The sequence below is a fragment of the Procambarus clarkii genome, chromosome 12, assembly GCF_040958095.1.
Source record: "Procambarus clarkii isolate CNS0578487 chromosome 12, FALCON_Pclarkii_2.0, whole genome shotgun sequence".
Classification (NCBI taxonomy): Eukaryota; Metazoa; Arthropoda; class Malacostraca; order Decapoda; family Cambaridae; genus Procambarus; species Procambarus clarkii.
Window position 1 is genome coordinate 31210217 of NC_091161.1, and position 26561 is coordinate 31236777.

A 26561-nucleotide genomic window follows, 5' to 3' on the forward strand; every position below is an offset into this window, starting at 1 on the left:
GAGGTAATAAACCCAATAGTTAGAGAGTGTCATATCTGCCATATGCCTGACTATTGATTTATTAAAGATAGTAGACAGTGGGTCACAAAGCTCCTCTTTGCATTCTTTAAGCACCCTGGCAAACACTTCATCCGGCCCTGGGGATTTGTTTGGTTTGAGTTTTACTATTTGTTTAATTACATTTTCTCGGCTAATTGCTAAACTAGTCAGCCTGTCCTCATCCCCACCCACAGACTTGTTCGGCTGAAGACATTGTTAAGTTCCTCCTTAGTAAATACAGATAAAATATTGATTAACTAAATATTACTCGTCACCTCGTCATTATCTGTTATTTGACCTGTCTCAGATTTTAATGCACCTATCCTTTCTCTAGTCTTTTTTTCGATAATACTGAGAAACTGCTTTAAGATTTGCCTTTGCTTGCCCTGCTATGCGAACTTCATAGTTTCTTTTTGCTTTCCATATCTCTTTTTAACATTTCTAACCAGTTGTACGAATTCCTGCTCTAAACTGACTTCCCCATTCTTAATCCTATTGTACCAAGCTTTTTTTTTTTTTTACCTATAAGGTTCTTCAGATTCTTTGTTATCCACTTTGTGTTATTAGTATTCGATCTATGCAATTTATATGGTATACTACGGTCCTGTGCTTTGCTTAGAATACTTTTAAATAAGTTATATTTTGAATTCACATTGAAATCCTCTTTTACGTCACCTATCGCTGGGTTCACGTCTCGCTTCAAGACCGGCCCACCCCTCATGCCTAAGACTTTCCAATCCGTTTGACCCAAAAAATGACAGGCTATTGAAATCAGCTTTTCAAAAATCTGGCACTAACTGAATTTTCTCCTACAGATCTATTCCATTCTAGGCTAAATATGATTCCTTTGTGATCACCGTTTCCTAGCTCACTCCGTATTTCGGTGTCATTAATTTGTGTTTCCCTGTTAGTTAACACTAAAATAATATTTTCTTGCATTAGTTCCTTATTGTGTTGGCTAAGAAAGCAATCGTCAATTAATTCTAGAAAATCTTCTGCTTCGTTATTCCCTGTTCTGTTAAACCAATTTATTCCATTAAAATTAAAGTCTCCCATGACACAAATACTGCTAGACCTAGATGCTCTAGATATTTCATCCCACAGGTGCCTTGCTTCCATCCTGTTTAAGTTTGGTGGCCTGTCTAATTCCTATTGTAAGATTATTTGCTCTTTCGTTTAATTCTATCCAAATAGTTTCTGTGTGTTGCTTGCTCAATTTTGATTCCCTCTGAGACTACATTTCAAATTTTCCCTAACGTATATGGCTACTCCCCTTCCTTGTCTAATATATGTGTGAAACAGTTCAAATCCATTTATTTGATATTCAGCTAATAGTTCTCTATTGTTTACTTTCATCCACGTTTCGGTAAGTGCATTATATAATTTTTTTTGTGCAGACAAAAGTATTTAAATCGTTTATTTTGTTTCTTAAGACTTCTTCTGTTAGTGTAATATACCCTAAGTGTACTGTTATTTTGAGGCCCTTCTCTTTCCCTTATCATTTTGCCAATTTGTTTCTCTCACAAACACATACTTTTATTACCTCCTTCCTCCATATTAAATCCCATACCACTATCTACTAACAGTTTAAACCCAAACACAGACAAACGCCTCCAACCACTGGTTCCAACGAGTTCGCAACAAACAACAACCCCAGCCCTCTATACACACACCCCACCCTGAGCATACATTTAATTTCTTCGCTAGAAGTGTTCCCAGTTATCTATGAAAGATATTGCATTTGATTTGCAATATCTTTCCAGCCAGCAATTGACACCAAGTGCCCTCGACAACCATTCATTTCTAACTCTTTTTCTTTGAAGAATGCCACATATGATTGGGATTCCTCCCTTGCTCCTAACTAATTCTATGGCCTTCTTAAACATTTGTATCGGTTCCTCACTCCTAACTCGTCCAACATCATTTCCACCTGCACTAATACAAATTATGGGTTTGTTCCCATTTCCCGTCATAATATCTCATGTTGTCAACAATTTCCCCAATTCCAGCTCCTGGATTGCAAACCCTTAACCTGTTCCCCCTATCTCTGGCACAAAACGTCCTGTCTAAATACATTACCTTGGAAACTCCCACAACCAAAATTAGCCTAGTTCCTTCCTTTTCCTTTTGAGCACCTTGAGGGACCTGCGCTTCGTTGTTCTTCGTTGCTTTGCCTTTTGAACGAACTGCAGGCTCACCACAGCACTCGTCCTCTAACACGGCAAATGCGGTAGAAGTCCATAGGATATCAATTGGTGGCTTTGCCAAAGACTTCTTAAGGCCCCTGTCCTTTACGACTTTAAAAAGGAGACTTGGTACTTATTTGCCCGACTGTCCCCAGGGCCCGGACACTGCATTCACTCGCAGACTTTGCTGCCAGTGAATTTGATCTGGGATCTTTTAATGAAGTAACTCATCACATTGAATCAGGCAGTGCCAAACCTGTGAAACAGAAAATACGGCGGACACCTACATGTTTTGCACAGGAAAAAAAAGATACCTTCAATGCATGCTTGATGCCGGTATCATCCCACCATCAATGTTTGATTGGGATACCTTGGTTCGGTGGTGTGTGGGGATTACCAGGAACAGAACTCCCGTACCATAAAGTGTGTGTACCCGCTTCTAGTTGACGAATGCCTGCACATATTAGCAGGAAACGAATGGTTCAATAACTTAGATGCCAACTCGGCATATTACCATATGAATATAGAGAAAGATCGGAAAAAGACGGCATTTATCACCAAGTATAGTTTGTTTGAATTTAAGAACATGGCTTTTGGTCTTTGTAATGCCCCAGCTACCTACGCCAGAGTCATGAATCTGGTATTACGAGAGCTGAATTGGGAGACGGTGCTAGTTTTCTTGGATGACATTCTAGTGTTGGGCGAGTCATTTCAAAGTCACCTCTCCAACCTGGCACAAGTCTTTTTGAAAGGTTCAGAACGTATGGCCTGTGCCTTAAGCCACAAAAATGGGCCCTGTTCAATTTTAGAAATCTTACATATGAAGAAAGATTAACAAAGCTTAAATTGCATTCACTGGTAAGGCAAAGAGTTTGGGGTGACATGGAGGTATACAAGTTGATGAATGTACATAACAAAAGATGATATTAATAGTGTATTAAAAGTAACATCACAAGACAGAACCCGAAACATTGGGTATAAATTGGATAAGTTTAGATTTAGGAAAGACTTGGGTAAATACTGGTTCGGTAACAGGGTTGTTTATTTGTGGAACAAATTACCGAATAATGTGGTGGAGGTGGGGTCCCTTGATTGTTTCAAGCATGGGTTGGACAAGTATATGAGTGGGATTGGGTGATTATAAATAGGAACTGCCTCGTATGGGCCAATAGGCCTTCTGCAGTTGCCTTTGTTCCTTTGTTCTTAAGGAACGTGTTGAATTCTTGGGCAAAATAGTCAGCACGGGGCTAAAATTGGGACAAGAGGCAATAAATGCATAGGTGAGATGGCAGACCCCCTAGGTCATCCAAAGACGTGGAACGATTCTTAGGATTAGATAACTACCACCGATAAAAGGATTTGCTGAGCTAGCTGTTCCTCTATATGCATTAACCAGAGCGAACAAATTTGATTGGGGCGATTGGGATTGGCAGAAGGCGACCTGTTCGGAGCCAACCCCGTCATGAAATACTACTGGCTAAACAAAGAGGCCTTTATTTTGTAGAACGGCCTTTGGTGGTGGCACAAAGTAGATCAGGACAGAGCGGCTCAAAAACTTTATACATACCCACTAGCCTGAGACAGGAAGTGTTTAACTTATGCCATGATATACCCGACCTGGGAAATCAAGGCAGGAATCGTACAATGGTGAGAATCAAAAATATTATTGGTATGGGCTAACAACCCTAGGTTGAAGGTTTACCCTAAACCCTTAGGTTTAGGTTGAACCCTATGTGGGTTCATAACGCTATGTGGTCTCATGCCATCACTGCAGTGTTAACAAAAAAGCATCCAAGACCAGCAGGCATGAGTAGCTTGAGTACCATGCGGGTGCACCAATGGAAATTTTTGGGACCATTGCCCAAGACTCGGAAAGGCAACGAATACTTTCTGTTGATGGTGAATCAATTTACCAAATAGATTGAGTGTGCGCCACTAACATCCCAGACTGCAAAGGACATGGGTAGAGCGGCACTAAGGATTTTCACCTGGTTTGGGTATCCTTTTCAGATTTTCACCGGCCAAAGGAGGAACTTCGAAAGTGACTTGTTCACTAAACTTTGCGAAATGATGCAAATCCATAAAGCTCATACTACAGCTTACAGGCCGTCAGCAAATGGCTAAGTAGAAAGGTACAACAGGACCATCATGGATGCGTTGCGATGTTATGCTAGTTCTCATCATGACAGTTGGGATGACTACGTTCAGCATACAGCAGGGGCTATATGCTGAAGAGTAAATCGACAAACCGGATTCACTCCAAATAAATTAATTCTTGGTCGGGAAAGTAGCCAGCCGATAGCTTTGATGTATCCCTGGGAGAGGCAGCCTCATCAAGACGCAATACCTTATTTAGCACACTTGCAGGGAGAAATAGGAAAGGCACACGAGTTGGCCCGGAAATCCCTATCGTCAACCGAGGAACAAATTAAAAGATTATGACCTGTGGGCACAGCTACAGGTCTATGAAAAAGGTGACCTGGTTTACCTGTTTGACACCACGCAGGTAAAAGGGCAATGCAAGAAACTATCTCCACAATGGAAGGGCCCTGGGATCAAAATCCATAAATTTTTATCTTGTTTGTTTAGGGTTAAACTCTAGTGTGACCTTACGACGGTGAATTACAAAAGATTAAAGAAATGCAGAGACTATGAATGTTCCGACTGAATTCTTAGATTTAAGCAGCGAATGGCACCGATTCAGGAAACAGCATCATTATCGCATGAAGATCTTTACCGTGTATATAGGCAGCCATATGAAGGGAAATTTATGGTATAGTGTGATGTGCACGCAGGGTGGTTCACGAGAGCTGAGAGAGAGCAACCGTTGCGAATGCACGTTGCAAGGCAGATTATGTATGTCCACAGTGTAGAGACTCAAGCCAGGAATAGTTAGATATATGTCCTTTACCGTAATGGTACTGCTCCTTACAAACCTCCACGCCAGCAGCACGATGTCCAGCAAGGGATCCTCAGGGGACTTCAAGACTATGAGTCTGAGCATAACAAGATGGGGGCCTGAAGAAGATCCTTCAGAGGCCACAGGGATGGCCATCTCGGATTTTTCAGACTACAATTTCAAGAGCAACAGGATGCGGCCTGGAGAGGTTCTGTCGGAGACCAAAGGGATGGTCATGTCATCAGATTTTTCGGACAATGAGTCCAAACTAAGTATAATGGGACCTCCAGGTGAGGTAGCACCTGTGTCCACAAGGGTTGTGGAAGCGGGAGTCCTAACAGACTCCGATTTCAGCTGAGACACCAGTTACCCAGCGAGCCCGTATGCTGGGGTGGGCCCGAGAGGCCCCCCACAAGTTCCTTTAGGAACTCCTTCCTGGGAAAAGTGGCCTTTTTCGACAGCCACTTCAGGATCAATGATACCCTACTTAAAGGTGGACTAATGCCCGGGAAGGACATCCTCTTGCCAAACTATGCAGTCAAGAAAATCCTTCTTTAAATAAAGGATCTTCATCTGGTACCGCGCCACCACCTTTTGGGAGGAATTATGGCATACGTGGACCCTAGAAAATATCCACAAACCTTTGAAACCCAGTTGGGATAGGCGATATCCCTAGGTGTCTACCCTAGTGAGGACGGGTATTCCGCTGCAGATAACCTTACAACCTTGGGTAAGCATCTGGATACAAACCCAACATTGCCATTGGGACCCATTGGCCTCGACTGGGGGACAGCAAGTCCAATCGAGACACACGAGCAAAGGGGCATATTCAGGAAAATGCTCCTATATGCATCTCTGCACCGTCCATTGATCAATTCCTTGCGCTCAGCTGCGGGGGAAAATCCGGACTTAATATATTTCACAGCACTGAAGGATATCCAGGAACATTGTGGTTCAACACAACCAATGCACGTTAGAGCATTTACGGGAAGTAAGTCCATGGTCCGAAATTGGATCCGCTTCTTCCCTAATAATTATGTTAGTGTGGTAGTGGGGAAAAGGCCACAGACTCAGCAGGTGGAAACACTAAAGGAAGTCCTCAGAGACTGTTACTGGAATCTGCTGCAACAGTCATGTCCGGTGCAGGGGAAATTGGCTTTTTTTCCCCATTTTTGTCGGGGGAAATAGGAACATACATGATAACATGGCTAGACATGGACATCGAACTCGTGGCCATTCTGGGTAGTAATCGTGGCCAAAGGTTGTTCAATCTTGTGTAAACCATCGGAATAAAAAAAATTCCAGTGTAGTGAAGTGTAAATATATTATGGAAATCCCTTGCTCAGGCAAGGAGATCGTGCCTATTCGTTTACTGCCTATTCAACAATATATCTGCATACTCCAGTGTAAGAAATTAGCATCAATAACAATACGTGCTCAGAAGCCGTATCTAGACAGACACCACCACTACCCTCCCCCTTAAGTACCCAACACACCTGGACACCTGTCTGGCGGCCCAGCTCTACTCGCTGATCAACAAGCCTAATGCTTGTCTGAGACAGCCGGCTGGTAATTACCTGCACATCAGCACCACCTACATGGACTGCCATGTATAAAAGCAGCTCACCACCAGCTAGATTCCCCTTGGTTCCAAGGGGTTGTCATAGCCAGGGGGTGGTAATGGGGGACGAGCTCCCATGACCTATAAAATGCTCCTATACGGCATGCGTCTCAAATAGCCTCTGACAACCAAGTCCAACTCCTGGCCTGCACGGGTGGCTTAGTCTAAGTCCGGCGGAACTGCTTTTACCGACAGGAGAAGGGGCGAGGGCGTGCCTCTGGCGCCTTAAAACCAGCTGCTCCGGGTAGATGGGACTCGATAGCCTGGGAAGGCAGCCCATCTAGGGGAAGGAAAACCCTGATTTTAAACCTCCGCTGCCTTGCGGCCATACCCTCGTTTTTGGGAAGGCTTCAGGAGTCAACCTCGAGGAAAAATCCGGAGTTGGAGCCCCTAAGGCAGTTCGTTGTTGACGTCGACCTCGTTCTGGCAGCTCCTGCGACGTTGCTGGAACCATGCGTATTGGCATTTGCCTCTCTATTGGATAATTTCAGCAACGTGGAGAGGGGGGACCTGCTGCATGGGTAACAGCTTCTCCTCCATATCTACCTACCCAGGCTTTGCGCCCTGGAGAGGACACTCCAGCTTCGCCTCACAGCGTCGAACCAACACGGGAAGCGACAGTCTACCGGTTTTAAGTCTTCTGCTCGATTGGCGAAGAGTGTGACGCCAGGGGTTGCTTCCGACGGTGGGAGGGGTCATCGCGCCCCACTGGGCAGCTACCGCCTGCCTCAAGCTGGGCAAACCCCAGCCAATAAGGTGTTGCCTCGCCACGGTCCGTTAATCTCACTGGGTGCGTGGGGTTTAGGGTGAAAACTGACAAGCGGCCCGACAACTTTGCACCAAGCAATACCAAACCAAAGAAGAAAATATCAACTGCCCTAAAGCTGGGCACATGGAACGTCAGGACACTGACACCAGGTTTCTCTGACGACCTGCAAGAAATCAATGACGCCCGAAAAACAGCACTCATCGATACGGAGCTGAGCAAGCTGCAGATGGATATTGTTGCTCTCCAAGAGACCAGGCTCCCAGGATCAGGATCTGTGAGAGAGAGAGGACCTTCTCTTTCTTCTGGCAAGGAAAACCTCCAGATGAGACCAGAGAACATGGTGTGGGATTTGCCGTCAGGAATGCACTGTTGGGACACATTATGCCACCGATGGGGGAAACCGAACGAATTCTGTCTCTGCAACTGTACTCCCAAACAGGACCAGTCAATGTAATTAGTGCATATGCACCAACCCTGACTTCTCCAGCAGAGGCAAAGGAAAAATTCTACGATGACCTCAACAGAGTCATAGCGAGAATCCCTGTAAAGGAGCCACTGTTCATCCTCGGCGACTTCAACGCCAGAGTGGGTGCCGAGCACAACATTTGGCCCACTTGCCTGGGTCAATTCGGCATAGGAAGGATGAATGAGAACGGGCAACGTCTGCTAGAACTCTGCTGCCTTCATGGTCTTTGTGTCACCAACACGTTCTTCGGCACAAAGCCTCAACACCGAGTATCTTGGAGACACCCCAGATCCAAGCACTGGCACCAGCTTGACCTGATTCTTACCAGGCGTGCAAGTCTACCCAGCGTCAAGATTACGCGTAGCTACCAGAGTGCTGTCTGTGACACCGACCACTCCCGGGTATGTAGCAGGGTCAAGATGCAACCAAAGAAGATTCATCACTCTAAAAAGGCGGGCAGACCTCGCATCGACACCACCAAGACCCGCAACCAGGACAAGGTGGAAGATTTTGCACACGTGCTCGAGGAAGCTCTTCCTGGCCCAGCTGGGGTCACTGCCTGTAAAAGATGGGAGCACTTCAGAGACGCTGTGTTCAACGCTGCCATTTCCACCTTTGGCAAGAAGACCAGCAGGTCGGCAGACTGGTTCGAGGCTCACTCGGAAGAGATGACACCTGTAATCGAAGAGAAGAGAAACGCCTTGGCAGCCTACAAAGCCTGCCCAAGTCAGCGCAACTTACAGATCCTTCGGGCCGTCCGCTGCAAAGTGCAGCAGAGCGCCAGGCGATGTGCCAACAACTATTGGCTTCAGCTCTGCTCCCAGATACAGGACTGCAGCGGATACAGGCAATGTAAGGGGAATGTATGACGGCATCAAGCAGGCCCTTGGCCCAATCCAGAGGAAGACCGCTCCTCTGAAATCTGCCACTGGCGAGATGATTCAGGACCAGACACTGCAGCTGAAGCGCTGGGTCGAGCACTACTCTGAGCTATACGCCAGGGACAATGTGGTCACCGAAGATGCCCTGAGCGCCATTGAGTGTCTGCCTGTGTTAATGGAGCTCGACAGTGAACCGACCCTGGAAGAACTCAGCGATGCCCTAGACTCCCTTGCTTCTGGTAAAGCTCCTGGCAAAGATGGCATTCCTGCTGAGACCTTGAAGTGCTGCAGAGGTAGCCTGCTCATGGAGCTGCACGAAATTCTCTGCCTCTGCTGGGAAGAAGGAGAGGTGCCACAGGACATGAGGGATGCCAACATCGTCACACTGTATAAGAATAAAGGTGACAGGGGCGACTGCAACAACTACCGTGGAATCTCCCTCCTCAGTATTGTCGGAAAGCTGTTTGCTCGAGTCGCATTGAAGAGGCTCCAAGTACTTGCAGAGAGAGTTTATCCAGAATCACAATGTGGATTCAGAGCTGGCAGGTCCACCATCGACATGGTCTTTTCCCTCAGACAACTGCAGGAGAAATGCAGGGAACAGAAGCAGCCACTCTTTGTAGCCTTCATAGACCTGACGAAGGCCTTCGACCTCGTCAGCAGGGATGGCCTGTTCAAGATCCTCCCCAAGATCGGATGCCCACCCAGGCTCCTCAGCATCATCAGATCTTTCCATGAGAACATGAGGGGCACCGTGGTCTTTGATGGCCTAACATCAGGCGCCTTTGACATCCGAAGTGGAGTAAAGCAGGGCTGCGTACTGGCTCCAACCCTATTCGGGATTTTCTTCGCAGTTATGCTGCGGCACGCCTTCGGATCTGTCACGGAAGGCATTTACCTCCGGACCAGGTCGGATGGGAAGCTCTTTAACCTCGCCAGGCTGAGAGCCAAGACAAAGGTTCGGCTGAGGTGTCTGCGCGACTTCCTCTTTGCCGACGACGCAGCAGTCACTGCCCACTCAGCTGAAGACCTCCAACGGCTCATAACCCGCTTCAGCGAGGCCTCTCAGGCTTTCGGACTCACCATCAGTCTGAAGAAAACACAAGTCATGGACAAAGAGTGGACTCCCCACCTGACATCGGCATCTCTGATTCCAAACTGGAAGTTGTTCACGACTTCGTGTACCTGGGCTCCACAATCTCTGACTCCCTCTCTCTTGATACGGAGCTAAACAAACGCATCGGTAAGGCATCTACCACCATGTCCAGACTGACAAAGAGAGTGTGGGCCAACAATAGGCTGACTGAGTATACTAAGATTCAGGTTTACAGATCCTGTGTCCTGAGCACTCTCCTTTATGGCAGTGAGTCTTGGACACTCCGCGCCCGTCAGGAAAGACGGCTGAGTGCCTACCACATGCGCTGCCTTAGACACATCTTGGACATCACCTGGCAGGACAAGGTGACAAACAACAACGTCTTGGGGAGAGCAAGAATCACCAGCATGTACACAATGCTGAAACAGAGACGAATGCGCTGGCTCGGGCACGTTGTGCGAATGGGCGACGGCAGGATCCCCAAGGATCTCCTGTATGGAGAGCTGAGGCAGGGAAAGCGTCCAGTAGGCAAGCCCCAGCTACGGTACAAAGACGTATGCAAAAGGGACCTGAAAGCCATGGACGTCGATCTTGCTATATGGGAGACACTGGCTGCAGACCGTTCAGCCTGGAGGCAGTCTGTTCAACGAGGTCTCTCCAAGTTCGAGAGGAGTCACTTGCCAAGGAATCGGAGGCAAAGAGACAGAGAAGGAAAGCCGGTAACCAGGAAGACAGACCAGAATCGGACTTCGTTTGTACTCGGTGTGGGATGGACTGCCACTCTCGGATTGGCCTCATCAGTCACACCAGACGCTGCACCAGGATTGACAACTAGGGCGCAACTCCATAGTCTCCCGAGACTGAAGGATGCCTACTACTACCAGCTAGACCTCGGAATACTCTTCAGTGCTCCAAGCTGCAAGATCTACTCTCGCTCCCCTGGGTGTCATTAGTCTCTAGCAGCCAAGTATCTTAGGGGATTTGTTTTAAGGGGGTGTATTACGGAAAAATGCGATAAATGAAAACTGGTTCGATTTCAATAAACACTTTTTTGACTAGTTGTATATAAAATTTGGTTTAACTGGCCCAAATCTCAGCATATTAGCGTAAATAGGGAGAAAAAAAATATTGAATTGTGAAAAAATTTCCAAATTGGTCAAAAATTAACATGAAACAAAGTGTCAACTGAAATCATGCAATGACTAAGCTATCACAATAGCATATAATAGTGTATTTTAATATTACTTATAAAAAAATATATACTTTTCTCTTTTTCATATTTTTTATCAGCCGATTTGCATGAAACTTTTTACACCTTTCAGAACGTATGCCTATCTAAAGATGCAAATTTTGGAGGAAATTGGTTGAAGTCAACTTCAACCACAGGTGGCAGAGTGTTTGATCTTATTTATTTTCAAGTAACAAAATTGCATCTCCTCTATCATATTTATGTCAATTTACATGAAATTTACACCTTATATGTAGAGTTGATGTCTCTACAATATTTATGAAACTGTTTCCAAGTTCATTTATTGATTTTATAAATATTTGCAAACGTGAAATATTGGCATGATTTTGGGGGGAACTTTGACTACTTGTATTAGTAAAAAGGATTATACAAAATATGTTTAGTTTAATAAAAATCCTTTATTATATGCCAATATAATATATGAGTGTCATAGAAATGACGTCATTCGAATATTGTGGTAGAAGGAGGATATTGAAAATGTGTAAAATTCGTTGGAAAAAAAACACATCTCTCTTTCTATTTGGGGTGCGATACTGAAACGTAGAGCAGTTGCAGTCGTCCTTATATACAACTAGTAAAAAAAAGTTTGGTTGACATTAAACAAAATTTTAAATCAAGTTTACCGCCCCCTTAACCCTTAAACTGCGCATTGCGTATATGTACGCCACGAGTAACATGTCCCAGCGTGCGCATGGCGTATATATATGCCATAGGGCGACAGGCACAATTCGAATGTCCCACGGTGTAAAGGGGTCACGCATACCGTAGCCAGTGGCTATTGAAAACAGACGCCATCTTGGAAAAAAATCTAGTGACGGCCTCCTTTGTTTCCCAGGCCTTAGTTATTGGCCAGACACTATTGCGAGCGCTTCACGACGCATCTGACCTCGCTCAGCACACCGGGTGGCACGATCTTTGACCGAAGACAAAATAGCCAATGAATTGTTCAAAGACGTTGACGAATTTGACATTGACGACTCAGATATAGACGAGGACTATACGCAGCCTGAGGATATAGAAACCACAGATATTGAGGGTGAACATGTTGGTGCCACGAGGGTGTGGATGCCACGACAGTCATCCACTACTATTCAACACCACTTCGCGCCCAAGCACATAGTTCAAGTGTTCCATTGCAAGAATATATGATCGACGAGTCTGAAACGGGGGAATCATTCTCTGGTTTTAGTGATGTAGAATCGGAGAATAGTTTTGCTACGCCTGCTAGTGCCAGTACAAGCTTCGCCGCATCAGCTGCCTGCCCAGCTAAGCGCCGCTGCATGGAACAAAATGGCGACAATGAGGAACAAATCCCCTCATCTTCCAATACTTTTCCCTCATCGACCCTTCCTGCCCCTACTGTTTCTAGACCTGCTTCAGCTCCTGGTCCTCTGATTCCTCGCCGTGGTGCAGCTATTGGCTCTCAGAAGACAGCAGGTTTATTTGTGTGGAGTGGTGATGATTTTGTTCAACAAATTCCCGACTTTGACAATAGAGATGTGGGAATTACAGATCTTTTCCCGATACACGTGACGAAATGAGTGAAATGGACTTCTTTACTACATATTTCGATGAGCCGCTCATGGAACATTGTTCACGAAACGAACAGACTTGCAGCTGATCTTATTGAAGGTGAGGTGGTCTCAGAATTTTCACGATTACAGCGTTGAAAAGAGACGACTGTAGGTGAACTATGTGTTTTTCGCAATTTGTATGTTGATGAAACATTGTGTGAAAACATAATATCCCATTATTGGAGCAAAGACATCGCTGTTCCAACACCATTGTTCGGGAAATGTGTGTCCCGAGACCGTTTTCTGTTACTCCTACGGTGTCTTCATTTTGCAAATAATACAGACGAGAGAGAGGATGATAGGCATTGGAGGGTGAGGCACGGGCTAAATGACCTGACTGGAAAGTTCAGAGATTACCAAGTACCAGCTTCTGAGCTGGTTATTGATGAATCCCTTGTGCTTTTCAAAGGAAGTGCTGCCTTCAAGCAGTATATTACCTCAAAATGACACCGATTTCGATTGAAATTCTTTGTGCTCTGTGACTGAATCTGGAATGGTGTTACACACGATACTGTATTCGGCTACATATGTTGACATTCCTGTTACAACCAACATGGCTTCTCGGGTAGTGTGGTGAAGGCACTGCTTGCACCATATCTGAACAAGGGTCACATATTGTACACGGATAACTATTATACCAGTCCCATACTAACCAGATTCTTGCTTGATAATAAAAATGGAGTGTGTGGCACAGTAAAGGCAAAACGAAGGGAAATGCCTGTGTGACACTGCTATGCAAGTAGGTGATTGCGAGGTAAGAAAAAGTGGTGCAATACTTTCAGTCCGGTGGAAAGACAGACATGAAGTGAACATGTTTACCACCATTCCCTGGAAACACAAACCGTAACTGTCTATTTTCAGCTTGTTACAACTTGTAATAAACTTGTTACATCTTGGCTTAACGTGTTTATGACGTATTATAACGTTGTTACAACTTGTTATATTAGTTGTTATAACTGGTTAGGTGTTAAAACTTGTTCGAACGTTGTACCAACGTCGTAGTTTCGGTGTGTGTTTGGCGGGCACCCTGGTACAATGGTGGACAGTGGCAAGGTGAACGGAAGAAAGCAAATAATATAAGCCAAATTGTGTGATGGACTACAACCTCAACATGCGTTTAGTCTAAGTTTGACATGATGGCGAGTGCTGTAGTGTGTGTACGGAAAACAGTGAAATGGACAAAGAAAATGATTTTCCACCTTATTGACGTAACAATGCTGAACAGTTACAAATGTATCTTGTGAAAACAGGTAGAAAACCATATTTGCGTTCGTTTAGTTTTCAAGTTGAGAAACAATTGCCAAGTAAGTTTGGCAGAACACCCCTGGCATACAAATTCCCATTTGGGACCCAATATTGAACCATGCTTCAGCACCCAGGCTCGCTTACAGGGAGGCCTTTCTGGTACACCAAATCAAGAAATTACCACCAACTGGAGTGCGTGCAGCAGGCCAGCGTCGGTGCGTTGTGTGTTACAGCACAGAAATGAGGCCACAGAAACGTAAGTTGGTGTTAACATGGTGCGCAAGCGTGTGCCGTTCCTCTGTGCCATATCGACCGTTTTGCACAATATCACTGTCTCCAGGACTACTAAATGTGTAATATTTTTGTAAATAAATGTACATATCAAGTTAATTTTAATGTTTATATTGAAAACAAAAACAAATACATTGCATAATTCCAGTAAACTACATCAGTTTGGTGGGCATATTTGTGACTATAATATATGAGCGTGTAGTGAGTTTATACCAGTTTTATTATAATACAACGTTTAGTGACAAAAATTGAACAATACTAGCAAAACAAATTATTGTAAATAATGCCGCGAAAATAAATTCGCGGTCACTCGGGCCTCCTGAGCCGCCGTGACGGCTCCCTGACGCAGCACCCTGGAGTTCACTCTGACGTCATCGGCGAACTTGTCGGCTCAATTTCATCATTGATAAGTACAACCGAATATTTTTAATATTTTTGTGTTCGGGGAATGCAAACTAACATTTTTAGAAGACGAAAAAAATATATTTTTTCTTGCGGACGGGGTATAAATGTCCTCAGGACCCCTTAGCAGTTTAAGTGTTAAGTTTAAAGTAATTTTTTGTTATATTAATATTCGAGTTTTTCCATTCTTTGGATTTTATCCCGCAATTTTCACCATGTAGAGATATTTGGAAGTTGAAGCAGTTTTATTTACTTTGTTTTACTTTTTTTTTTATTTAATGTTATTGGCATTCCACCAGCCAGATTGACCACTGCTCTATTCATCCACTTTTCCGTAACAGTATGTAGTATAAACAATATGCAATTGGGAATGTACAAAGTGTAAATAATGCAAAATGACATTTAATTTAGTGTATTCAGATATAAAGTGTTCTCACAAATATCCATGCATAAGTGGGGGGTTAAAAGAAGTAATTGCACAACATACTGGAATTAATTATAATTATATTAATAATTCAAGCACCGCTTTGGTTTTTCAAGAGGTAAATGAACATTAATATACCAGTGTATAAACCATAACCGTATGAATAACAAAAAAACAGTACATATTCTTTTTACTAAAAACCGGAAACGTTCTCTTCTGTTGCTATATATACCAGTCCACCCCTCAATGTGAACCCAGTGGAAGGTCCTTTCCAAAAGGACATACTAAATTTTGATTAAGTTTCTAATACATGCCTTGCTTTACAGGGACTAGGGGAGTGTGGAGGGAACCATATTCAAAGTACCCGCCAGCGGGAATCTCTCTCATGCTAGGTGCTCCTGATTGGTGAACAGCCGCCTGGCGTTGTGTGTCTGCGCATCACCCACACGCCCGGAGGAGATGGAGAGGGGCAGAGAAGAACCGTACCTGATCGCAGCTAGACCTGTTATTGACGCTCCCTGAACCGTGGTTATCCAGCCCCCCATATTGGCCAGCTTCACTGGACCTCGCCCATTCTCGTCCCTGAGTAGCCATCACATCGCTTCAGCCCCCCCCCCCCCCCACCCAAAAGACTTCAGCTCGAGGTGAGCAACTGTCTTCCTTATTAATATATCTATTTCTGTGCATGTCTGTTACCACGTGGTCGGTCGTCCCATACCCCATAGACGACTGCCTCCATACTGGTGCAGTGAGTAGGATTGTAGTCTCTTCAGCTCGAGTTGTAGAATGGGTGACTTTGCCATCATTCTTGGTGTGAATCTCATCCGAGCTGAAGTGTGCATATATGACAATCACCTATCCTGTATATGCAGTTATTCAGCAGCCATGGAAAGAAAAAATTAATGAGACGTATAAGGGCTGAACAGCAATCTGTGTCAGAAGAACTGTGCTATCATAATGCTGATCCACTTAGTGAGTTTCAACTGGGAATTCATAAGTTCAATATCACTACGATTGAGCGTGCCCTTTCATATGCTTGCATATGAAAGGGCACGCCATATTTCACATGCATATTTCTCCATTGATTCGGACCTTGAGAAGATAGTCACTGCCACCGCCACGACGGCCCTGCAAGTCACTGGCATCATCCTCATGCCACCACGACAGGACCTCATGCCACCACGACAGGACCTCATGCCACCACGACAGGACCTCATGCCACCACGACAGGACCTCATGCCACCACAGAATACGGTCCTGGTGGACAGGACCGTATTCGCCAGGAATGGTTCACATAGATCATCGACTAGGGCGACAACGACGACATCCTCGCCAACATCAACGACCAGACCCCTATGTTGATAGCGGCAGCTGTAAAGACCACCTCCAACGTCGAAGTCAACCGCAGACCATCATTGAAGGTAACAATCACCACAGCCATTGCAGTGACCCACGCCACGGACTACGGACTTAGTGCGCAGGAATTGCCATACTACTCACCCAAGTGACTATGGAACGCTTCACGGAGCTCCGGCAGTGCTTCAAGTGCTACCAGTACTCCCACTACACCAGGAAGTTTACTGAGCGTGTGCAGAGATGCAGCCTCTGCACCCAGAACCACCACTATACAGACTGAACATCCTTCCACCGACGCTGCCTGTGGCCAGCCCTGCTGACTCCTGTGGCACTACTTTGAGCAACGTTTATACCTCATCAATTCACCGGTCTGACCAGCCTTATGGTATTTGCTTGGATTGGCACTTCCACGGACCCATCCCCAGATCTCCAGTATCAGCTATTGATACAGATAACTGCTAAAAGAGCCTTCAATTACGGGCTTACCATAACCGTGATATTTGGAACTTTTGTTCCGAGTACCTGAATCTTAAAAACAACAATCATTTGGTCTAACGGGCTATTCAAGCCCGTGCCACCTCTTGGGTGGCTTAAGAGGCCAATAAATTATTAATAGTAAATAGAATATAATAAATAAAAATTAAAAATATAGAAGTTGAACCAGGCTTTGATCATCACATCCAGTCTTTGCAGTTTGCTTATAATGAACTTAATAATAAAGAAACACTAACATGCACTTAAATCACTTCAGTCACTTGCCTGTTACATCAGCCCGTTTTCTCGAGTTGCCACGACGGACATAAAATGATGTACTAAATTGCTGTTTTGAATTTTGACGCTAAAATGGGATGCATTATTTGAGTGGACACGTTGAGTGCTAACCAACAATGCCCTGAATTTGTAACATTAATCTACAACTTAATTCACAAACCATAATTTATTATGTTTTCTAGTTCGAAAATGGTCTAATTTGGTTCCATTATTTCGTGAATACTATTATTACCTTCTTCCATTCTTCTTTCTAGCAGCAGAACTTAAGTAACAGTAGAAATCATATTTGGACATTAAGGGCAGCTCCTGTTAACGGTTGAAACGATCGTTAAAACAATCCACAAGAACAAACATCAAGGATATTGGCCCACACACGGCAGCTTCTATTTATATTTACACAGTCATTCATGTGTGTCTAACATACCCTTGAATCAATGGATCCTACATCTATTATGTTACTTGGAAATTCGTGCCACTAAACAACAACCCTGTTACCAAACCAGCATATACCCAGGTCTTTCCTAAATCTAAACTCATCTATGTTTTATTCATTGTTTCGTATTATATTAAGTATTGACATTTTATACCTTATTCTTGTTATTCCCGTTCTTCCACTTATTCACTTGGAGGATTTGGGGTGGGGAGGGGAGGGGGGGCGGGGGAGAAATAGCGTAAGCTAATCTATTCCTTTGAGATGTACTTTATTGTCTCAATAAACGTACTTGAACTTGTTCACTTCAATCATGCTACTCCTAACTATGCCTTTATAGATAATGTAAATTAAGATTTAACAATCTTCACATGGAAAGTTCCTAATTCGTGGTGTTAACTTTGTCATTCTACGCATTACACGTTCTATAGTATGGCAACCAAAGCAACTTCATATTCTGAATGAGGCCTAACGAGCTAGATACAGCTGAAGAAAAACCACCAGGTGTTTTATTGCTTAAACTTCTAGAACTATTCCCAGTGACCTATTTGCCTTATTTCGGAAAGTTATGCATAGATTTTTGGTCTTTCAATTCCTACTAATTATGACCAAGATTCTTTTCGCAATCTCATCACCTTCCCTCTGATAACCTGTAACTATCATCATTACCTTGCCTCATAACCTTATTTTTGTCAGTATTAAACTGTATTTGCCGGTCTTTTGATCATTTCAGAATCCTATCTACATCACCTTGAAGTGATTTTAATCCATGCTATTAATACATGGTTGAATATATACATGGTACTGTTACTTCATATATGTTGTTTATTACATGTATGTCTTATATGTAAATTATCGTCTTTTATATACTGTTTAGTTCAGGGGTAATTCCACCATAGGAAATTTTTAGTTGGGGGAGGGGGGGGGGGGAGTTGAGTTTTAGAGTTTGCTGGCTTAGCAAAATCAAGTCGAAAATAATACAAACTTGCTTCCAGCGCCACAGCGGACAGTCCGATATTAACAATTTCACTCTTGTGCTCGTCACTGAGCAATGACATTTAATGTTTAAACCAATGGTTCTCAACCTTTTATAAAATTTCAAAATCACCACCCTCGTGTTAAATATAGTAAAGAGAAATGGCACTCACTAATATCACACAACCCAATTTCTATTTTTGCCCCCATGTGGGTCATATGCCCATGTTGAGAAACACTGGTTTGAATCGATTAAAACACAGTAAATGTAAAAAAAAATCTACTTGACTGTCAATCAAACGATGAATAAGCGAGTTTGTATATATTAGTCAAGATGTGTTTAAGAAAGAATGATGGACACTGCAGAGGCCAATTGGCCCATATGAGTAATACATAATACCAGCGAAAATGTACGATCCCTGTTCGTCGAAATCTTACAGCACTCAAACAGACGTTTAACTCCATATACTTCCGCACATTTTCCACAAAACTTGGTGGCACTGCAGCCAAGCCCATGGCAAGCCCTCACTCGCTTACCCCCACCATCCGACTAACCCCCTCAGCCGGTGCACTTACTGGCTACTGGGACACATGGCAACGCTCTGGCAAGCTGGCTAGCACTACCTGGCCATGTGGCTTGAAACCCATATCAGAATCATCTGACTGTGCGTTCGTCGTAATACTGCCAGTGTAGCCATATAATTCCTGACAGGGACGTCCCTTGGTTTGGTTGGCTAATGGTTTTGATCCAGTTCTCTTTTGGGTATCACAGTAATAAGTCAACCTCGATGTTTGCACGGAAAAGTGCTTTATAATATAAATTTAATAATACGGTCTGACTTATTCTTGTGATTTAGATACAGAATTTGAAGCCTATCGTAAGTGTCAGACAGAGTGTATGGCGTTTCCTATGTTTAATATGAATTCACGTTCATCATCAATGGAGAAAACCTAAGTGTGTTATTTGTATCAAAGTAAGTAATTATCAAGAGAAGGCACCAAACCGGGAAGGCTATGTAGCACCATCAAATGCGCAGAATAATCAAAGGGCGCTAAATATCACCAAGGATGCCAATACGAGAACAAAAACGCACAAGGCGAACGACATCAAAAGTATCCGAGTCACCAAGAATTCTATTGAGGGACAAGTGACCGCGAGGGGCGATTGGAAAGCAAGACACACGCTCGTCTGGAAGTCAGGACATTCAAGAAGGACATGCACGACCGTAAGAGGAACAATGCAACTAGGACAATAAGGAGCAGGGCGGCGCTCCATCAAGTGACCATGGGTTAAGTGAGTATGGCCAATACGCAACCTCGCCAGAGCTGTTTCCCACTGCGGTTACGGTGGAAGGAGGACGGCCACGAGGAAACACAACATTTAAGAGCACGTAGTTTGTTACCAGTAACAGACAACCAAGAAGCCTGCCAACGGGTAAGGATGGAGGAATGGATAACCGGGTAAAAGTCGGAATACGGAATACCTTTACGAGAGATGGGACAAGAGCGGACAGCTTCCTTGGCGGCAGCATCCGCACGCTCATTTAAAGACACACCAATATGGCTGGGAACCCAACAAAACTCAACCGACTTAAATTTACTGTGAACAAGAAACAGCCAATGCTGGATCTCGACAAATATTGGATGAACTGGATTAAAGGACCCGTTCTACAGTTGCAAGAGTATGCCTCCTCAAGCACCCGGGCGTCAAAATAGAAGAAGTCCAAAGAAATAATCCAAAACAAGCAAAAGGTCGGCAGGAAACGACAAGCAGATAGGAGAAGAGGGGGGAGAAAAACGAAATATAAGGAAAAGGAAAAGCGATCCGGCACAATTAGAGAAGACAGCAGCAGGAGTGCAAGGCTAGAAAAGGACAGAGGACTGTCCCAAGGAGCATCACACTCCGGCAGCCACCCACTATGCCCCCCTCACGGCATCAACGAGCTGAGCGGGGAGGGGGTCGAAGACTTAAAACAATTGATGTTAATGGAAAAATTCTTGGAGATGGTGACTCCAGACACCAGGTTTAAGGTTCAAGAAGCAGGAATAAAAAAATTCTTAGAAGCAGCGAACAAAGCAGATGTAATTACGGAAGCTTACAGAAGTCCAGGAACAAAGAAAAAGGTCACGCAAAGTTGCAGGGTAGTAAAAGACAGTATACGTGGAACAGTGGAGATGGTCGTGGATATACGGGCAAGCCTATAACCAGACAAAGTCAGGGGTATGTGGAATTTTCTCCGTCGGGAGGTGACGCATTAGAGGTTCAGGCTAGCGCACCCTCAGGTCAGGGAGGAAGTACAACATCGTCTAGAAATCGAGGTACAGGACAATGGAGACGTGGCGAATCCTATTATAATGGACAACGTAGTTCGAGAGGACGAGGATTCCCTTCTCAGATAATATGCTACACATGTAACAAGCCTGGACACTTCAGTAGAGAGCGTAGGCAAGGCAGGAGAGTGGTGTCCCTCACAGTAAGTAAATACAGTCGTCTGTATAAGAGTTTAAAAGAGGAATTGCCCCAGGTGATGACGTTCATTACGAAAGGATATAACCCTTTCATTAGCAAAGGTATGGCGAGTATTGGGGGTCAGCCTGACCAACAAGTCACAATATTACGTGACACAGGAGCGAATCAGAGCTTAATACTGAAAAGCCTGATCCCTGAATACACATCTTGTATAAACGGACAAATCATTAAGGTACAGGGTATAAATTCAGAGATGGATATACCTGTGTGTACAGTAAAGCTAACCTCTGATTACTTTACAGATGAAGTGATGTTAGGAGTGTGCTCGGACATACCCATTCCTGGAGTACACGTCATCTTGGGCAACGATTTGTGTGGTTCAAGTGTGTTGCCAGAGGTACTGCGCAGTGATATACCAAACGGACATCAAAACAATTTGGAAGATGATAAATGTGATAACAACGCTCGCCAGTATTCTGGATGATCCCTCGGAAGATGATTAAATGTTAGTATATCCGGCCTGCGTCGTAACCCGAGCACAGAGTGCTCGACTAAGATGTGCCAGAGAGGCTGGACGTATCTTCTGCAGAGGAGGAAGAGGTGGATTTTGGCCTAAAAGGATTGTTTGAGGAACATGCAGCACCAAGTACAGCGAGAGTGGAAGTAAGACCACAATTACCATCCCACATAAAGGTAAGCAAACCAGATTTTATAGCTGCCCAGAAATTAGAATTTGAGAAATATATCAAGGAAGCTAAGGGAGGAAATGCTTGTATACGTCACCCACTTACTATTACCTGGACGACAGGGGTTTTGATGCGAAAATGGCGATCAGACCATGCGCCAGCTGACAAAGACTGGGTTGAAAAGGATCAAGTGATTGTACCTCAAGGTTATAGGAACTCTGTACTGGAAGTTGCCCATGCATTAGAAATGGCGGGACATCTGTGTCCATAGGACACTTAGGAAAATACAAGAGCATTTTCATTGGCCAGGTATGGCCGCAGATGTAAAAAGGTATTGCAGAACTTTTTTATCTTGTCAAAGAGCGGGAAAACCTGCTCCAGCGCTTCCTAGAGCCAAGCGTTGAAATTAAGAGTCGGAAGGTGAATGCAACTGTGCTGAGCAGAAGGAAGGATGTGGACAGACCGAGGACGGAAGTAGAGCGTCAGGTTGTCCACGAGCACAGAAGCATAGGGATAATGGAGTTAAGTTGTTTGAGATGTCAGGAGTTGACATGTTTCACAGAAAACGTGAAGGAGAAGAAATGGAGTTGTATAAGGTAAGAAGTGTGAGAAGATGATGATACAAGCATGGAGGAATAGAAGAAAACCGAGGATTCGATGGAAGTCGAAGACGAAGTCTCGGATAAATGAGGAGACGAAAGGGAAGATCGTCGGTGAAGACGAGGGAGTGAAGTATGACGACAGGAGACGGAAGTATAATGGCAGTAGATGGAAGTGTGAATCAAGACTTTTTAGAAAAGAAAATAAGAAATAGTAAAGTGATGAGGGACGGTAGACCTCAGGAAAGTACTTGTGCATCAGCCACACCGTCCAAAGCGCTGTTCTGAAAACGTACCTATGTATTTTTCAACCTGTTCTCGCACTTTCTTACAGTCAATTTTGACTTATTAAATACGTGCATATGTGACATACTGAACATACTAGTTTACCTTGAAAAGCTTCATAGAAAACACCGACCTTACCTAACCTTCTTAGTATGTTAAGATAAGCATCTTATTACTTTGTAATTACAATTATTACTTAACCTATACCTATAATAGGTTAAGTAAAAATTGTAATTACGAAGCAATAAGATGCTTATCTTAACATACTAAGGTTAGATAAAGTCGGTGTTTTCTATGAAGCTTTTCAAGGAAAACTAGTATGTTTAGTACGTCACATGCACGTATTTAATAAGTCAATATTGACTATACGAAAGTGCGAGAACGGGTTGGTATTTTTTATATACTTATAAAGATCATTTGTTGTTAAAACAGATTGTGTGTGCAGTTGGAGGCAAAGGAGATCCTGTACGCCAAAGATCAGTGGTCAGTAGGTACGGCACCATGTCTACAAAATGATAAGGTATGTCTGATAAGACATGTCATGACTAGAATGAGTTAAAACTTAATATGATGGACGCAAAAGGGATAGTGCTACATTCGGTGAAGAAAATTAGTCTGAATGCTCCGAGATAACACTTAAGGGGGGAGGAGTGTTATGGAATACTTTATCGTGTTATTGCGTCGCATAAAAACAGGCACTTATATTAATAGTAATACTTTCAATATTACAGGAAGAAAAGGTTAACGACCGTGAAGGTCGTTAACAGTCAGCACGGTGTGGCTCGTCCGGTGGCGGGAATTTCTGTTAGCCAATCAGAATCACCGGGCGAGGCAATGAGTGCTGGTCGGAGAATGAACTGAACAGAAATCTACTCCCCTCCATCGCGTCGACATCCAGTCGTCACGTGCACGCGCGTGTGCGCGTGTGTGTGTGTGTGTGTGGTGTGTGTGTGTGTGTGTGTGTGTGTGTGTGTGTGTGTGTGTGTGTGTGTGTGTGTGTGTGTGTGTGTGTGTGTGTGTATGACCAGCTGAACCCAACTGTTACAGTATGCTCCACCCTCACCAAGGAAAAGGACGCGAGGACCTAGCGGCATGGTAGACGTCTTTGAAGTTGTGGAAGTCACCGTCTTTGATATATAGAGGTCGGCGTTGAGGTAACACGCATTTTCCCGATAGTGGTACTAATTCCGGAAAAGTGGATGATCCTTAAGTGGGAGGAATCACCGGATGAGTGACGACTCTCATAGTCATAGTATCTCAAGTTATATATATAACTGTACATATTATGTACAGTGCCTTAACATATATGCATGTATTATATTGTATATAATGTACTCTCTCATGTATTTCGTGATATAGCCGAATATATCCATGATGCAGTCTTTTCCAAAACTATTTCTTGTCCTTTGTCAGACCTCAGCACCACGTCTGTCGCACCTGACAATAGGTCACGCTGAGGCTGACACCTGAAAAAATTAATGTACCCCATTATATTACAAAGCATAAGAAAAACACTCAGAACAAACCTATTTTAAATGTGTTGGGTTTTCGACAGTTCGATCCCAACAAACTATGAGTACAGACACACACACACACCCGTGTGTATGCCAAGGACACCTACGGTGACGACAACGCCTACAGTGACGACAACGCCTACAGTGACGACAACGCCTACAGTGACGACAACGCCTACAGTGACGACAACGCCTACAGTGACGACAACGCCTACAGTGACGACAACGCCTACAGTGACGACAACGCCTACGGCACCGAGGTTTATGAAGTAGAAGAAATTTTTAATTTAAAAAGTTTTCAAATGAACACACATGTGTATGCCGAGGACGCCTACGGTGACAACGGCGCCGCTGACCAGACCACACACTTGAAGGTGAAGGGACGACAACGTTTCGTCGTCGTCCCTTCACCTTCTAGTGTGTGGTCTGGTCAACTTACTTTAACCACGTTATTGTGACTCATTGCCTGCAACGGCGCCGCCTACGGTGACAACGACGACGCCATTAGCTTCCTTCCTTCACAAACAACCCTTTGTTACGATTGTGTACACTCGTGTCACTACTCCTGTCTTGCCTCCCCTGTACATTCCTAAGGTAATGTGGTGATGCAACCTAGTGGGCTGGATAGCAGAGTCCCAGTTTTAGTCTTTCCCCCATCGCTTGCTTTTTACGCTGCTGATCACAGTACTCACAAGCCAATTGTGACCTTGTACAACCCTTATGCGTTTTGTATCTCCTACTCGGTGCTGTGTAAAAACCTATCATGTTTCAACGTGCATAGTCCAAAGGGCATTGGTCGTTCAAAATGTTCAATAGACATCATTAAGAACAAATCTTTCGTTAAACGAGACAAGTCAAAGGGATAAAATTCGCATACAAATCCGTGAAGATGGAAAGAAAAAGGAATTGGAAAAGAAGGATGTCCCAGCTGTGTTACTGAGTTGTACCAGAGGCCTGTATTGGGCCTGATGGTGACCACTTCCAGTCCGTCCATGCTCCCACACGCTCTGGTAGGGGGGGGGGGAGGAAGAGCTACAGACAAATTTTCTCCCTCTGCACCAACATCCGCTTGGAGCCGATCAAGGGAATGCTGGTCCAAGCCTGGTGTTAGTTGCTGCTGCTACCATTTGTCTTTGTGGGTTACTGGTGTCCACTGAGGGTGACCAGACTGAATCGAGAATTCCATCCTACATGCACCTGAACTCAAACATCAAAACTGTATTAGCGTATGTCCTAGGTCCTTGACATATGCTATCTTAAGAGCAGGATGATTTCAGCGGATGGAAATCCTGAGGAATAGAAGATTGCAGTGATACCGGGTCATTTTAAAATGATGCCGTACTGAATGCCTTTATGTATGAGTATATCTAAAGAAAGCGTCAGTGGATAGATCATGTGAATTATTACACACATCATAAGATGAGGTAAAATACACACAAAGGGATAAGTTACCTCATCCCTTTGTGTGTATTTTACCTCGATAAACTTATTATATTGAAATTTAAATGAGATCAATTAAAGATCAAGATGAGAATACAGGGAAGTGTGCAACCACTGTGGAGTCGGGCAACTTTGGGAAGATTACTTCCTTTCAGTAAATATATTTAGTGCGCTGTTCTGTATTATCTAGCTTAACCAGATGCCACTTGTAGCAAGTATTGGTAAATTGTCCGAGTGACTGATTAATGTAACTGTGGGTGTTTACTTAACAATTGCTCAAATAATTCACGTTAATTGTATCAGATTGATGGTCGTCCGCGTGACGTTAACGCAATTGATTTAATGTCTGACATTGTTGTTAAAGTAATTTACTTGTGTTGTTTTATGTCTTAGTGGCATTGAGTGAAGTAACGTAAATTACTTGTGGGTGTGTTATTGTGGTGATTGTCTTGGTGACATTGTTGTGTACGCTGTTACAACCCTGGGTTCTTACTTGGAAACCAGAGGTCAAATTGAGCTCTAAATAATTACTATACATTAATTGATAGAATTGGATCATGTGAGAAGGATATTTAATTAACAATAACATCTACATTCATGGAGCCTGAATTCCTAGGTGCGCCTTTGGTTCCGTCTTCCTTGCCAGACTTGAGATGAATCTTGTTTCTCACAGAGCATTCAGACTCTGAGATTGTTGATTATTAAATATAATATTTAACTAGTTATCAGCTATTCTTAGAACTGTTTAAGTAACTAATAATGAATGTCGGTGGACTTATAATGTTTATGGCTGTATGATCAGCTAGGCTCGCTTCCCGGCAGAATATTTATGAGAGCGGAGGGGGCTGTGTTCGGTCTCTGTGTCTGGCTGTTGTGTTCACTTCTACCCTCGT

At 43.9% G+C, this 26561-nt stretch overlaps 1 long non-coding RNA gene and 1 pseudogene across 2 annotated transcripts in view; one reads left to right on the forward strand and one right to left on the reverse strand.

The window, feature by feature from the left end:
• Positions 1–26561, reverse strand: part of LOC138363894 (uncharacterized) — a 464760-nt gene that overhangs the window by 40050 nt on the left and 398149 nt on the right. The gene's annotated exons all lie outside the window — the stretch shown is intronic.
• Positions 24834–25499, forward strand: LOC138364127 (motile sperm domain-containing protein 1-like; annotated as a pseudogene).